Source organism: Gadus macrocephalus, chromosome 23 (assembly GCF_031168955.1).
Source record: "Gadus macrocephalus chromosome 23, ASM3116895v1".
Classification (NCBI taxonomy): Eukaryota; Metazoa; Chordata; class Actinopteri; order Gadiformes; family Gadidae; genus Gadus; species Gadus macrocephalus.
The window spans coordinates 10,345,903-10,361,399 of record NC_082404.1 but is presented as its reverse complement, the minus strand read 5'-3'; the positions used below and the strand labels follow the sequence as shown (position 1 = coordinate 10,361,399).

At 44.8% G+C, this 15,497-nt stretch overlaps 1 protein-coding gene across 5 annotated transcripts in view; it reads left to right on the top strand.

Moving 5' to 3' along the window:
- Positions 1 to 15,497, top strand: part of ccny (cyclin Y) — a 35,457-nt gene that overhangs the window by 1,061 nt on the left and 18,899 nt on the right. The gene's annotated exons all lie outside the window — the stretch shown is intronic.

Below are 15,497 nucleotides of genomic sequence, written 5' to 3'. Positions count from 1 at the left end.
GCGCACACTGCTGGTGTCTGTATTGCCCAATGTGATCCTGACCGCTTGTGTTGTGTTTGCGCGCTAGCCTGGGATGTTGTTGTTCTCCTGCCAAGTCTAGAAGTCTGCCGGAGAGTATGACATTATTCAGTCACTTGGACTTACGTCATCGTTCCTCAGTGCGCGTGCTTGTGTGGAGCCCTGGAGGCTCAGCACAGCGAGAGGCTGTCTCGATGCACTTTGTGTAAAGTTTGAGTCAGAGTTGCCATAGTAAGTCTTGTTGACAAGGAGTCACAACAGATGCCATCTTCACTTGCGTGTATTGGTACGTTCACATTTGAACCAATACTTAACTTGCTTTTATAACAAAAACAATATTTTCAGTGAAAAAAATAAGTAAAACTTGTGGATTTTCAACATAGTTATTTATCAAGAACATTTTACACTGCACACAAAATCAAACCCCCTCTACCTCCCTCTCTCCCCCTAATCCCACTACAACCCCCAGTCCAGTACCATAGCGTGAGAAGGCTGCCGTGAGTCTCAGAGGAAGCACAAGTGATATCCTTTCCAAAGTCGAGTAGTCTTGGCAGCGAGTGACTCCGGCTCGGTAACGTCTTCTGGGCCAGGGTGAAGGGGGTCACCTCTGGGGGTGCGACTGTCACAACAGGGTGGGTAGAGGGTGGGACTGGCTGACCAGTCAATGAAAGGAAGAGCTTGACAACACGACCAACAAGCTGAAAGCTGTCGTTAATACCAACATAAAAAATAATTGTTTTTTATCAAAAATATACATTACGTTTAGTGAAGTGTAACATTGTCCCATATTGTAATATGTCCCAAGAAATAGTATGCAATTCAGCTACTATTTATGTCGTACCACAGTTTCGAGAAATATGGATGGACCCACCAGGAATATATCAAACTAGCTCATTAATGACCTGAAGACATCAATGAAGTTCAGGGAGGGTCCAACTTCTTCAGCGCTGGCTGCAGGCTGCAGGCTGCAGGGCTATCAAACACACTACATTCCAGGGCTTTGAGAAACATGTTGTGTTTGACCAGGTAGTTGACTCTGGTTAAACATGTTTTCCTGGTCAGCTTCGACTTTCGCAGTCTATGTCCAGTTGAAAAAACCTTGCCACAAAGTACTGAATTCACTATCAAACCTACCAGCAATATGTAAGATAATTTGTTGATAGCAATATGCTCCCATAAGTGACCGAGTGGAAGACGGACATGCTGGCGTTCTCTAGAGATGTTGCAAAGGGTTGTAGACCTGTACTGTGTTAATATGTTTATTATAATTGCTAAACTATCTTTACATTCAACGAGAGAGAGAGAAAGGGAGAGGCCAACGTCAGCCAACTGATATAATGGTCTGTTTTCTAAAAGTCCGTAAATCCGTCCAAAAAAGTGAAACTCTTGAGGGAAACTACTATCACATGCCATAGCGTATGCCACGGACACGCAACATAATGACTTGATTCATGGTGTTTGGTTGCGGCTCCTGACCCGACGACTCTTAGCTGCTTGCCAAACGGTTGGTGTCTCGGTCACGAGCTGTCAAGTCCTCCCAGCGGAGGAGGAGGGTTCCCTGTTGTGAGTAATCAGGAAAGCCCCAGGCTCCGGCCCCGGCCCTACAGCCTCCCCCCTGCCCCGCCTCATCCTCAAGAGGGTTCTGTCTACAACATCTCAGAGACTAGTGACAGTCACAGGATGGTTGCAGACAACATGGGAGTGTGCATGTCGAGTTGTAGTTTTCTCCTTCTGGCAGAGTTTTAATGTGGGGTTTATGGTGCTGTCTTCAGGGTTGCTAGTGATTGAACAAAGTGGAAATCTTTATTAATTCTCCATTTATTTTGTTATAGTTATAATTAGGGTTAGTGGCGTGCTATATAATTATTGTGCTATTGCAGTTCTGTACCATGCTAACACCATGGTGGGGATCTTTACACACCAATCACAGCAGAGAATGAGGAATGGCATGTGCTTCACATTTGAGATGGATGAAAGACTTTGTTTGTTAGTTGTTCTTTTGTGTGTGTGTGTGTGTGTGTGTGTGTGTGTGTGTGTGTGTGTGTGTGTGTGTGTGTGTGTGTGTGTGTGTGTGTGTGTGTGTGTGTGTGTGTGTGTGTGTGTGTGTGTGTGTGTGTGTGTGTGTGTGTGTGTGTTGTTTACTCAAGTCATTACCGTTGACCCAGTGGACCCTGTCATTGAGCCTCTAATGGCATTCCCAATTTCACATGGAGGAAAAGGCAGGGCTCAGTGTAAAGAAACTGCCTTCCACACAGTGTTTCAAATGGCTCATTGTTCTCCGGCTTGTTATCTACAACCGGCCTTGTGTGAACAGTGAATGCGGAAAGTGGTGGAAGAGTAAAGAATCTAAGATCTCTCATACCAAACAATAAGGACAAATATAAGAGTTTGCATTCTTCAACTTCCTCGCTTCATTCGGGGATAAACCAAATGGACCGAAATTGAGATGGGGGTTAGAATTGCATCTTTACTTACTAGTACCTTCGTGAAGACAAGAGACTAGATCATTTGGTTTGATTAATTATGACATTTGAACCTGCATTGTTGTTTTTGGAAACAGATATGCTGGTGAAATCGTCATGACGATGCATCGCGATTCTAATTTTCACGATCTACTGCATCGATTGTTGACGCCAAGAATCGATTATTATTATTTTTTTTATATAGTTTTATAAAGCCTATTCACTTTTTGTGGCATCAGTTTGTCCTCTTATGTTTATGAAATGATATTGTTGTTATAATGGCAGCTACTTCCAAAAGGGGAAATGTTTGAATGTTTTCATTTCATTGGTTTAAAGGACCACTGAGGCCATGTAAACGGCACTGATTATCCTTATTTTGTTATTTTAAGTTTTATAGATCCTTAGCACTTCTTGTCAGTGTATCCAGTAATAGTCGTTTCAATAAATACAGCTATGTATGAATTGAGTTGCTTTGAGTTATCAATTGAACACACTATCCAGATCATACACAGCCAGTCAGCCACTGGTAATGGCTTAATTTTTTTTTAACAGTGTTCAGTGAAAATTTGCAATGCATCGCAATGCATCGCAATAATTCAAGTATCGCGATGCATCGTGATAGAATCGCATCGTGGCATGTGAATCGTGATACGAATCGAATCGTGACTTCTTTGGCAATACCCACCCCTAGTAGGTATACCAGGAAAACATGCAAACTAAAGTTTTAACAATTTGAGATCCTTCAAAACATCCTCAAGTGCTTTGGTTTGTTTCTTTGTTTTCGTTTACACATACAGGATACCCAAATAAGCAACCTTCATCCCTCCAAATTTGTACAAAGAAACTAGTTGCACATTTGTGTCTCTCGCCTGTACCCCATTAAAGTGCACTGTGGCCAAAATGCTGCACCACCATCTTCTTTTGTCCGCCGCGTATAAGAACGGTGACAAATTCTCTTTGAACAAAGGCGCACAGTAATGCACACAATGGAATTTACACTGGCACTCTGGCCAGCGCGGTGAGTTCAGAGCCATTGCATTTGTCTGGCATGGGATCATTATCTGCACTCACACCTCTGTGTGTATTTACACTCGGGGCTAATTATAGCCTAGAGGTTTTGATTTGACTAATATTGGGATAAGCTAAACGTTATGTGTCAGGCTTGTCCTAACAGCAGCACAATGTGATTAAGCTCGACCGTTGTAGTGGAGTGAAACAGCCTTCTTTCATAGCGAAGAATTAGGCTAGGAGAAGTAACTTCAAGTCCCAGCTCTTTTTGTATACTATGTATCCACTCCAGCTTTATCTTCTGCTTCTATCTCTTGTAGTTTGGGTTCTTTCTAACTTGATGGATTATCCACACCAAGTAAATAGGATGAACCCTTGGGATTGGGTTTGCTGTTAACCATCCATACCAAAGCCAAGCTTCATGGATAATGGTTAAACTACTGGACAGCCACACTTAATGTGTGTGTGTTCTTATTAGCTGATGCATTGCGTGCTTGTCTACTTTTTCCACGAATTTGCAGACAAAAAAAGGACCAGCTGAACAAATCACTGTTTCCCCTGGCGTCATCGTTGTTTCTTTTAACAACATGTAAGCAAATCTTTTTACAGGAACAAAAAAAAAAAAGACTCCTCTCTGAACTGACAAAAGACGAAGGAGAGATAATCAATCAGTCATACATGTCACCTTAAAGAAGTAGTTCGACAATAATGGCAGCCCATTCATTCGATTGGACTTGCACAGTGGTGCAAGCAAGCCATTAAAATACTGCGATTTTGGGGCTGGCCTCTTGGGTCACGATAGACGTTGGTCTACGGCACTGCTGGGACCTTCCGGTTACAATACCCATCCGTCTCCACCACACACCGCTGACTCAAACTTCTGGCTGAAGCCAGACCCCCTTGGAAGAAGGAAAGCCGGAATAATGTTTTTTTCAGGGATGCATTATTCAGAGTATTCCTAGTGTATTCACGTTAAAAGTTGTTCTATTGTCATACATTGGTTACCGGCAGGCATCAGAGTGATGACACACACACACACACACACACACACACACACACACACACACACACACACACACACACACACACACACACACACACACACACACACACACACACACACAACTCTGTAACTCAACTGAGCTGATCGGTGGGTCTCGTCGTTGTTCAAAGGTATTTAAATCTACGATGCATGAAGTGGGCTAATTAGAATCTGGTGGTGCCATTATTTATGCATACAGTTTAAGAGCCAAGGGAGTCTTGTAGCTGCGATTCAGACTATTTGACCCAGATCTACGACGTATGCAAGTCATTCAGCTTTTTTTCTACTGGCTTATTTTTTCTTTTCGGGGGGATCACAAATCATCTCGGTCTCCCCCCTGGCGGAACTATCGACGGTATGGTACTTTGATGTTACCAGTCGGGATGTGCCATGTTACTGTAATTCAACCAAACCAGTCCTTGTTGTATTTGAGCGGGAATGTTATAGAGGATTCCTCATGATGATACTGAACTATGCCTTTGTCTGAGCGCGTCTGTCTGTCGTACTGGAAACATGAACAGACCGTGTACTTTATCTGCCTAGATAGGCAATCATTAAAGTAAATTATAATACCTCATATTTCCCATTTCACAATCATCTGACACCAATAGTTTTTTTGGTCACTACAACAGACCCGTGTCTCTTCTCATCAACTATACTTCAGTTTCTCCAGGGGGTTTCCATTTGACAAAACAAATTGACTGCTTCGAAACATTAATGAAAGTGCAATTGCCTGTGACAATCTCATTGTGGTGACTTGTTCAATCTGACTGCACAGTGAGGCTGAATCTATCTCCCGCCACCACATTGAAAACTCATTTTCACTTTCTGTCTCCAAAGTGCTCTTTTTTTCTCATCTTGCTGACATTTCGAAAGTAATTATGTAATAACAAGATGAAGACAAGGTTGCTCTTCCCACAACGCATCAAGAGGTAAAGAAAAAAAACAATGGGTTGCTGTGATTAGCAGTGATAGGTTGACGACAAAGGGCTGTCTTTTGAGGAAAAATCTAATCACGCACCAGCTCTTTGGGGCAGAGTTGTTACTCATAGCCATTCCAGACATGCTGCGATGCCATTGACAGTGACACTGAATCTGTTGTGAGTAAAGGTGTCAGAAGTGGAACGGGTTATGGACAAAAGCCATTAGGGAACATTTGAGTCCATGCTCTTTAATTCAGTAGTAATTGTGTTGGTGTTGCGTTGCTGGGTTGTTTGCGAGTAGGGAGAAAAAGTAAAATAAGTTGTGCAGGGAACAAGGGACATAAGCCATGCATGCTGTTAATCAGCTTCCAGTAGAGCCCCACATATCCTTAATCCCCCCCCAATGTAAAAATGTTACGTCATGACGACCAGCAGTGTGCTTTAGCGAATTACGAATGTTAATTACACAGTCCAAACGCGGTCTCGCATAGGAATTGGATCTAAATTATTATCCAAATGGTCCACGGCTATCCAAACGTATTGTCGGATGAGCTTACATTTTGAAACCGAGGTTTTGTCTGGGTGTTTTGTTCTCTGTGAGGAGTAAATGACTCATTGACACTTTAAACGTGTCTGCAGCAAACAGCAATGTGCACCAAGGGATGCACTATTCTCTTGGTGTCTGTGTGTCTCATCCTATCAATGCTTTTGGAGGGCTTTCTTGTGAGGTGTCTGTTTGGCTGGGTGAAGGGGGGGGGGGCGCATTTGACGGTGAGGGAACAGAAACGAAACTCACCGCCAAATGGATGTGACACACGGCCGCTGGAGAGAATGGCACAGCTTGCGGCACGCTGCTTAATATGACATCCTAATTTCTCCATCGTGAAACACACATACACACGCGGTACACCTGGCCAGGCCATGCATGCATGCATGCATGCTGTGCGTGTGCATTCGCGTTTGTGACAATGTGACCAACCTGCAAAACAACCCTGCTACTTTTGTCAAGCATTTGAGGTATTAACAGGCTGAATGGACTAAATAATTTATTTCCTTTTGTGCAAAGTTTGCAATTTACAATGTTAGTGTTTCTAAAGAAGTTTGTCTTTTAACAGATAAAGGCAAAGTAACTTTGGATGACATCTGCCCCCCCCCCGTAACCTAAATGTGTTTATAAACGAGTTTATAAAAAGCAGTCCTACTTCTCTTTGAAAGGAACAGTGCTGTGTTCTGCCCTTGTTATGCTCCCTGCTCCCTTCCCATAATGCCGTCAGCTGCCGATAGTGTGACTTCTCCATCGCGGCCAATCAATGGCTCCTATTATGCTGAAGGTAAAGAAAAAGGATCCCCCTTTAGTTCACTTATCTTGTTGGAGAGTGTGGCGCTGACTTTGGTTTAAGGAAGTAAATACGGCTAGGCGGAATGGCCTCAGATGTATATCACGGTATAATTGGAAGCACGGACGGTAATGGTATATGTCGGGCATATTTGTTTTCTCGAAATTGAAATATCTATGCTTCTGAAGGAGGATGAATACTGATATGTAAAGAGGCATTTTAAGAACATTTCTTGTGCAAAACTGTAATAATAAATGGAACAAAATACAAAGTAGCATAGTGTTGTGTGGTCATCCAATGCATTGAGACTTAAATGGCCAATGCAGAATAGGTGTCACAGGTGGATCCCAAAGCGGAGGGATTGTGTTTTAAAATTTAAATGTACTCGATCCTGCAACAATAAACTGCTTACTGCGACACAATGGCGATTTGTTAACAGGAAGAGGAAATGCATTCACACATCCACCGTGGGTGAGCAGAGAGCGAACCGGGTATGGGAGGGTGTGTGTGTGTGTGTGGGGGGGGGGGGGGGGGTCATTCCTCAGGCATGACGTTACCACTTCCTCTGCCACTGGCAAAATTAGCGCAAGCGCTATGAAGTGAGAAGCACACACCTCAAGTCATCCACAACAACCAAGAGGCATACAGCCATTAAGAAACACCACCATGTTTTGTAGTTCTAGTTCAGCAGGAGATAGCGGTGGTTATGTCATGGCCTTCCAGACCAGCGGTCAAGGCTAATCTCCGAGGCTAATTGAGCGTGCTCCCGTCAGATGGGTCTGCCCGTACTGGCAAAGGGGCAACGTGAGCCGTTCCAGCAGGTGTGGTGGGGGGGGGGCACTGTCTCTGGCGCCAGAGGTGGCGCCACCATGGCCAGTAGCACAGAACCAACCATTCAGGTGATCCATGATAAGGCATGGCGCTGCTCAAGAGATATCAGAGTATCATTCGGATTTCAATTTGCTGTGTTTTTTATCCGACTATCTTCGTGTCGACACACTGTTGATTCCTCTGTTTTAAGCGTGTGTATGTGTTGCGTTTTGTGGAAGTGTCAACACGTTCCGAGTGTGGCTCCGAGCTTGGCACAGATGGGCTCCCTGTTTGTCGACGGCTCCTTCCACAGCGTGATACAGGACCGACCACAGGGAGAGAGAGACGCAGGGAGAGACTGCAAGAGGGGGAGAGAGGAAGCACAAGTGTGAAGGGACGTGTGTGTGTGTGTGTGTGTGTGTGTGTGTGTGTGTGTGTGTGTGTGTGTGTGTGTGTGTGTGTGTGTGTGTGTGTGTGTGTGTGTGTGTGTGTGTGTGTGTGTGTGTGTGTGTGTGTGTGTGTGTGTGTGTGTGTGTGTGTGTGTGTGTGTGTGTGCGCGCGCTGCGCTTTAGGACATCACATGGCAGATTCAACGGTGCAACAGCGTTCATTGAAACAGTGTTCACTTCCTGCACCGCTCACGTAACTTACATTCTGGTCGCTATTCTTTATTTATTTTGGTGCCAGCTGGGCGAGTGGCAAGTCTTACAGCGTCTGCCACACTGTTGATGTGTTTTGGTTCAACCCGATTCTTATCGAGACCTCCTCACCCTTATTGCAATCAACACTTAAGGCAAAGTCTCTCGTTGTTGTCCCTGCTTGCTGGAGTTTAGAAAGCTGGATATTTTAATTGCTCTAGAAACTCTAGAAACGCTAGTGCGAACCAGAGACAGATGTGATCCGCCTTTTTTTTTTTTCTGTAGAGTTTACTTTCTACATTTGTGGAGGATTAGAGAATGGGAGAAGAGACGGACAGAGGCAGCTTCTTTACAGCAGAACTGCAGAGGAGCATCAATCATCACTTGAAATAATTGCACTGTTGCAGTAAATCAAAATAATAGGAAATGGCATTTCTTGTGACAGCTGGAAAAGGAGGCATCACTTGCAGGTGTTGATCAATCCTAAATCAAATTGGTGGGCAGGAACGCACTTTCAGACGGATCAGGCTTTAGTTTTATCCCCTTTCAGCCACGTGTGTGTGTGTGGTACAGTGTGTGGGGGGCAGAGAGAGGCAGCAGCCCTTGAGCAGTCATGCGGTGCAGAGCTGTTGTTCACCAGCTTGTGATTACCAGCTTCTTTTCCCCAGAATGGACGACAGATGTTGTTGAGGAATATCAATCTGCAGTTTTTTGGCATTCTGTAAAAACCAAACTGCAAGAATCTGTCAATTCAGGTTGTTTTTTAACTAGCGTTACTAATTGTCCCTGTTGAAACGTTTTTGCAACGTGTGTGTGTGTGTGTGTGTGTGGTGTGTGTGTGTGTGTGTGTGTGTGTGTGTGTGTGTTGACAAATGTCTATTCAAATGAGGGATTGTTTGGCCAATGCTGAGGCAGCCCACCAGCCGGCCCCTCCGTCAGGGGCCCCACCCTGCTGGGCAGGTGCAGCAGCAGCCCTGGCTGGCTCCTAATTGCTGCCCCTCGGGGAGGGGGGGGGGGGTACGGTTGAGGTCACAACCAGGGATCACCGAGATGCCCACCTTGTCAGACCAAAGGCCCCTCCTGCTCTGATATAATTGGTTGTCGACATTTGGCACGCAAACACACGTACACTTTGAGACAGACAAACACCGGCACAGACACTGCCCTTTTAATCAGCCAGAGTAATCATATTTGTTTCAACCAAAAAGTCCATGGGAATGCTAGGATCAGAAATTCCCATCCGTCTCTGTATTAAACAATAATGCAGTTGTGGCTGTGACAGGTTTAATCTGTGATTTTTGGCATGTTGGATCTCGTTCAAAGGGTGTAACGGTTATTGGATTATAATCAATTAGGTGGATTTGAACAAAAAACCACAAAGCTATGATTTGGACTAAAACCCAAGGGGCTGTAGTTTTGACACGCATGATAGTTATATATCTTTCTGTGTGCAACCGTTTTCTGTTGCTTTTGAACTCTCACTCTCCCGATGTCACTCATCTGACACTTTGTCCCCATCTGACACTATGCCCTCTGTCCGGCTGGAAGTTTGAATCCTGATCCTGCTTGATTCTTTAGCAGTGTTATGCATTTGGCTAGACCAAGGTCCTTAATGCTCAAGGTGTGATTCAGGTGCAGTTTGTGTTACGTGAAAGAGGATCAGGGAGAAAAGGGTTTGGTGCGCGAGAGAGAGAGAGGGTGTGGGGGAGGAAAAAGATTGTACAGGAATAAGCTACGGCGCTCCTCGTCTTTTACTCCTTTGATGGGCCTGCCGTTGCCAGCTGAATCCTTTTCAAGCATGCGTTGCCTGGTTACCATGATCCAAAGAGGAGGGGGTTGCGGTTGGTTAGTGTTCAACCCAAGCCTGACACCCGCCGCCCTCCTCAACCCCTTCACTCCTTTTTGGTTTATTTTCCGAGAGAAGAGAACCCCTTTCTGAGATTATGTGGTCCTCAACGCCCTACTGTCGAGTTCATTAATCTCACTCACTCACTCACTCACTCACTCACTCACTCACTCACTCACTCACTCACTCACTCACTCACTCACTCACTCACTCACTCACTTGTACACATGTCTTGACTTACACTCTCCTTTACTCACACTCACACTCTCTCTCTCCAGGGTCAGTGTAGTTCAATAAGAGACATCTGTAAATAAGAATCAGAAACCTGAGCTGGTCGGTAGGTCTGGTCATTTTATAAAGGTAACACGCACGCACGCACACGTGCCCCTAGCCCTCCGAGTTGGATGGAGCCCAGAGGTAATCTTGTACTGTTGTCCACAAATGTCACTTCATCTGCCAACTTTCTTTTTGTTTTGCCATTCCACCAAATGGGATGGGACCTGGGAGTTAAGAATCCTGTCACAGTCGAGGTTAGATTGGTTCTCTCATCACTGCCCTGCGCTGGGGGTCTGAGCCCTGATGACAGATGAGGAGGCCCCCCCTATTTTCCCCTTCATGCGCACAGGAAGGGCTGCTCAGGGAGGACGGACCTCCCGGACCCTGGGAGTGATTGATTATCGTCGACGTCGACAAGTTTGTCGTCGTCGCATTTAACATTTTTTGATGAATAAGTTTGGGATCCATCAAATGTCTGCACATGAAAAACATACAGAAAAAAAATGCAATTTGGTGTGTGTTAAAATGGCAGATATCATGATTGTAACTTCTTGAGTTAAGGTGTCTGATATGAAGTCTCCATCCATATCTGGAGCCACAGTCACAAAATACAGTTTGCATCCTTCAAGTTTAGAGCACTGCGTACCCACCTTGCTTGAAGCCACTACGCCCCCTTAGCAAATAGAAAAACTAAACGTGACTGATCCATGGATGGAGAATCCAGTGGATAAAGTGTGTGCAGTGGACCATATGGAGTACAAATGTAGTGCAAACCATATTGTACCTTTTTTTTTTTTTTTTTTTTTTTTTCTTTGATTGTGTGAAATTGTTCTGTTCCTTAACGTTTCTATTTTTAAACCCAACGCTCCGTGTGATCATTTTAGGATGGGATGTGCTTTAGAAACAAAGAGCACTTGTTATTCAGGTACCAGCTGTCGCACACCATGTGATTTCATCTTTTTCTTTCTTTGTAATTTTTTTAAATCTCCATCTGTCTGTTGGAAGTTACAAAGTAAATAGCGACACCTAATACTGAATGGAGATATTAAAGCTGTATCCTCCTATGAGTTAAAGGCAATGGCCAGTTCTGGATTGTTCTTGTGTGTGCATTTGTTGTGTTTTTGTGTGTGAATGGCTGTTGACAGTTGAGTGATGTTTTTCATTATTTTGGCTTGATGTTGCGTTTCACTGCAATAAGGACAGAACCCAAGAAGTGTTTCGGTTTGGCGTTGTTGACCGTGTGCGCGTGTGTAAACACAAGTGTCTTTCAGCGATGTTCCTTCCCACCACTGAGGCTGGTTCCTATGACACCACAACATCCTATTGACCATATTCGCAACGCACTTATCTCCCAAGATGTGCATGAGAACCACGCATCATGAATGAATGAGGGAGAGTAAACGCTTCGGTTTACTATTCAATCATGGTAACCGACTCATCTCGATTTATAAAAGCAAAAAACCCTTCTGCCTACTACACCGATCCCTCTGGGAGTTTCTGTCACCTTACAACACAGAAATAGCTCTGATCAGTCCCCCTCGCAGGCTACGGACGGCAGCGCTCCTCCAGATGGCTCAGCGGCTGCTTACCGCTTCACTGGCTTCCACTCCAATCTCCTTTCAAGCACACATCTTGTGATGATACCACCAACATCACAAAGAAGGCTAACTGTCTCCTGAGCACCGCCGGGGCGGCTGGCATGTGACCACCCGGTGGTAAGAGGGAAGGGTTTAAAAATGGTTAGGATGAGGCAGTTGATGAGGATGATGATGCCCATCAGCCAGGGGTGCTGGACCTTCTCCTGGTCCTCTTACTCAGACTGGTGTTCTCACCCGGGGTCAGACGGTGTGCCAGGCGGCCAAGAACAGCTTCAGGGTGATTGGAGAAACAACTGCTTGCCAGTCCCCCAGCATTAACAGTGGTTTATGCCTGTTGTCAGTGGGAGTCAGTGTGCGCTGGAGGGCTTCACTGGAGCCTGTTGGAGCTTGTGATTAGATCACTTCTTTTTTTTTCCCAGCATGTATTGTTCAAGTTAAAGTAGAAAAGTAAAAAGCTGCAAGTAAGCGATCATGAAAGTTTTGAAGGACTGGCCCACATTGAAAAACATGTCCCCTTCATCTCTCATTGAGGTTGAACACTTCAACACTAAATGTGTTAATTTACATTCTTCAATGTGGACGGAATCTATTGTGTTGGCCTTGGTCCTTAAGCAATGAATTCCAAGTAACTTAACTATGAGTCCTATCGTCTTTTACTATTTCATTCTAACCCTGGCCTTCATTGTCAATAGGGTCTTTGCTATCATTCATCCTTTCTATTTTCAAGCTGTCCTCCACAAATCACCCACATCTGATCGGGCTCAGGACTGAACACTCTGGTTGCAGTGAGCGTTCAGGCCTTGGCGTCTGCTCATGTGCCTTGTGCTTCTGGGTTAAGTGTACTATCAGTTATTGCTATATACACGTGTAGATCAAACAATATTTCACTGCGGAGTGAGCACAGATAATTCCCTATACACATCGGTTCCTAATTTATGGCTCGGGTTACGATAGGTGAGGGACCAAATGAATGATGCGGTCTGCGTTTCCACGGTAACTTTGTTTGCTGTCATGGAGACTGGCAAGAAACGGGTTGGGGCCAAAGTGGTCCATAGACTTGGCCGGTGCCTGGATGTTGCATGTCATTACGCTTTACACACACACACACACAAACAGACACGGAGAGAGAGAGAGAGAGAGCGAGAGAACAAGCCTTACCTTAGGTTCACTCCCACCCCGCATCCATCCAACAATGGTTTGTTCCTTGTCCCTGCTCTGCCTCATTTCCTTCCACTTCCACTTCCTGAAATGCAGGAAATTGTGTGCGTTCTCCCCAGGGGTGGGTGTGTGTGTGTGTGTGTGTGAAGAGAGGGGGACCTCGCTCTGCGGTAACAAGGGTCACCTTACACAAGGAGAGCCACTCCTAAAGGTTCCCACTTTCCCTGCATATTGAATAATGAATGGCTCATCTTTACACTTCTATTCATAATAAAGTGCTCCAATTCCATGAGCGATGGCTGCTGCTCGGGTGATGCTAGTGATAAATGTGCTCTGAAAATGCAGATTCTGATAACTGGACAGACAAAACACATGCACACCTCTAATTGGACACAGAAGTGCACATGCATCCTTCACAAAGGGTCACATTTCTTCCTAAACTCAGTCAAAGACATCTTCTCCGCCCACATCATGGAGGCGTGTGTGTGTGTGTGTGTGTGTGTGTGTGTTCGCATGTCCTCCTGTGGTCCTTTGAAGTACCGCTCATGCACAATAGGACGGGCAGTTCAAAAGACTCTGAAGACAATGTGTCCCGTTTCAAAGGAGCCCGGACACAACGTGGATCTCTCCTTTTCTGCTCTCCGTTACCTTTTAAGGACATGAACGGCCCGTTTTGTTCGAGATACAATTTCAGGAGGTGCAGGATTGTAACTGAAATGTGAGGTGGGCACTAGGCCATCATAGATGGACGACACAAACCTTGATATGGACATTTATTTTGAGATGATTGTTCATTTATTTAGTCGGTGTCGCCCAGGCTCTTTCCCTCTGACACTGCCTCTTTCTTTCTCACAGTACTCTACTCCTTCCTCTTTCTCTCTTTATCTTTCCTGTCCATGCAGTTTATCCAATTCTCTTCTTCACACTGTGGGTGTTGGTCTTGTTCAACCTCTTCCTGTTTCACTGATGTCATCCATGGAACCACCAAGGGGGTGCAGCGAGGAGGGGAGATGTGCAACACACACACACACACACACACACACACACACACACACACACACACACACACACACACACACACACACACACACACACACACACACACACACACACACACACACACACACACACACACACACACAGAGTCGTCGTCAACGTGTTTGTGTTGGCTGCTTCTACCATCCTACCTCATAAGCTTAAGATCAGCTCCTGGACTGCCCTGTTATGATTTGGTCTCTGCTTAGCCCACCTGATGGCAGTCGATGAGATAGATAATAATAATACATTTAATTTAGAGGCGCCTTTCAAGACACCCAAGGTCACCTTACAGAGCATATAGTCATCATTCAAAACTATGTAAAACAGACTAGGAATAAAAGGAAAACAGAGGTTAAACATGAAGAATAATAATAATTAATAACACTCAAAGACGCCTAAAGTGAAGGGGGGACCTCACTAGATAGAGAGATAGATATACATAGATATCACTTTCCTTTTTTAGATTAACTGATTGAATTAGGAATGTGTTAATAACCTTTAGACCAAATTATTGCTATTAGGCAAAATTATTTTTGGTAACATCCTGATTTATTATTATGATGAATAAATGATGGTATTCTACGTCGTCGGCTTCTTAAGACAGACCCCTGCTGGTGGATAACTGACACTGCACATGGCCATATGCAAGTCAAAGAGCATTGAGTTTAGACGATATGTCTGCGGTGTCTTTTGACAGAAAAGCACACGTCTCCTCCCCGCTGGCTGGTCATGTGTTGAGGTGTGGAGCTCCAACCGGGTGCCCTTTGGCGTTCCCTGGGTGCTCCCTGGGTGCCGTGTGCACGGGCCCTGATTTAACACAACCCGTGTTTGCTCAGAGCATCGATTGCACAAACGGCTGTTTGTAGAGAACTCTTTAGTGACACATCGCTGGCGAGTAAACAGCTCTCCACATTTTAATCGTGGCTGTTTAAATACAGGGCGCTGAGTCCATTGGCTCATTTTCCAATCCATGATCATGGTTTGTTCATCGCCTGCCTACTCATGGAGAGTGTTCTGTTCCCTTTGTTCTTCAGTTAATTCAAAATAAATTGTGACACAATATGAATGCGAAATTCAATGGCACACTGATGCCATTTTAGCAGTTACTATGGTTTTTGTTTTACCTCAGTTGGTTTGAGTTAAATGAAAAACTACCTCCTCAACGATCGATCTACCTTGACCGTCAGTGTGCACAGAATAGATACACGGAAACTGGAATTTACCAGGTTGGGCTCTGGTTTAACCACACATGCCGGGGACTGACAGTTCCCGAGGCCATGCACTCAGCCCCACAGTGTCTTTGATTGGTCAAATGCAGATTTGATCAATGTGTGTCAACTCTG